A 1,250-nucleotide genomic window follows, 5' to 3' on the forward strand; every position below is an offset into this window, starting at 1 on the left:
CGCTCCCTTGAAACTTCTGCAGTAACCATGCAGCTCACTGCTGCCTGTGGTGCTTGTAAGCACCTGGACAGCCATCCAGCTGAAGGCTGCTTGGAAACCGGAGCTACCCGAGAGAGCGAGCTCTTCCCTTCCGAGGATGGTTCATTCCATGGTGTAGCAGATGTTTGTCAGATTTGGAATGAGGCTCAGCGCTCAATACTGGAGGACACAGTGTGAGCATTCCAAGCGAGCAGGCGTCGGGACTTTGGAATTACTTGTGACATCTGAAGAGCGGGATTTCTTTCCAATGGACAAGCCACTCATGAAGTCACCCTGCATTAAAGATGCTTCTTTGAAGGAGTTTGATAAATTCCGCACTTGGAAGAGGAATTCTGGAATCAGAGGTCAATGGAGAAGACCAGTGATGACAAGACACTAAGGACATACTGGCCCTGCAAGGTATAGTTATCTTGATTTTGTTGTCCTCTGCTCTGTTTCTCATTGTGGGTAGAGGGGTGGCAGAAATCAGGCAGTCAGTCAGAGATAGTTCTGAAAGCTTCATGCTGAAACTTGTAACTGTCTGGTGGGTGTTAACTCTTTTGACCTCAGCTCTTCATGAGATCACCACCTGTTTCTTATCTCCTCTTGGGCTGTTGAACTCTGTGGTCCAGAAACACAGTCTTCTGCTGCTTACTACTGTTGTTTCTGTAAAGGTAAAAGTAAAGAATCTGCCCACATTGTCACTAACCTTACTGAAGAGACAAATACTTGAGTTACAAAAAAACTAAATGGGAAATGAAAAATGTTAAATTATTGTCTTAGTGGCTTCTTCATTAATGCAGAAACCAAATTATGTATTTTCCTAACTTATATGGGTACAAATAGTTTTAGCTAGGGCATTTTGCACTGATAAAGACCCTATAAGGTAGTGAACCTGTGGCAGGTAAAGCCATGAACATCACAGTGCTTTGACAGTCATCTCTGGTCGTTCATGAGACAGGTGCAGCACTGCAGTGTTGCAGTCGCTGACCCCTTGTGTTGTTCACCAAAGCCCTGAGCTCTGGCTGCAGGTCAGTGTGTGAGGTTGAGGGGGTGGCAGTGTATGCCAGGGAGGTCAAAGGGCACAACTGTCCTGCAGGGAAACTGGTGCCTTGTGACTTTGACTGCTGAATTGCCAGAGCCTGCTGTCCCAGTAGGAGTCAGGTTATCTGGAGCTCACGTACATCTGTTTGTTACCGGAGGAGAACCTTTCCTTTGCTTCTCCCCTTAGC

General features: G+C 46.5%; 1 protein-coding gene across 4 annotated transcripts in view; it reads left to right on the forward strand.

The window, feature by feature from the left end:
- The window catches only part of SOS1 (SOS Ras/Rac guanine nucleotide exchange factor 1), a 48,746-nt gene that overhangs the window by 1,621 nt on the left and 45,875 nt on the right, over window positions 1-1,250 (forward strand). The window contains exon 1 of one of the 4 annotated variants that reach the window (XM_027889240.1): window positions 46-438. The exons of the other annotated variants lie outside the window; for them this stretch is intronic. The gene's annotated coding sequence lies outside the window, so the exon portion shown is untranslated. Of the gene's footprint in view, window positions 1-45; window positions 439-1,250 lie in introns of those variants that run through there. 4 annotated transcript variants of the gene reach the window in all.

The sequence above is a fragment of the Empidonax traillii genome, unplaced genomic scaffold (assembly GCF_003031625.1).
Source record: "Empidonax traillii isolate 1590-97213 ecotype Southwest subspecies unplaced genomic scaffold, ASM303162v1 scaffold256:size688067, whole genome shotgun sequence".
NCBI classification, from domain to species: domain Eukaryota; kingdom Metazoa; phylum Chordata; class Aves; order Passeriformes; family Tyrannidae; genus Empidonax; species Empidonax traillii.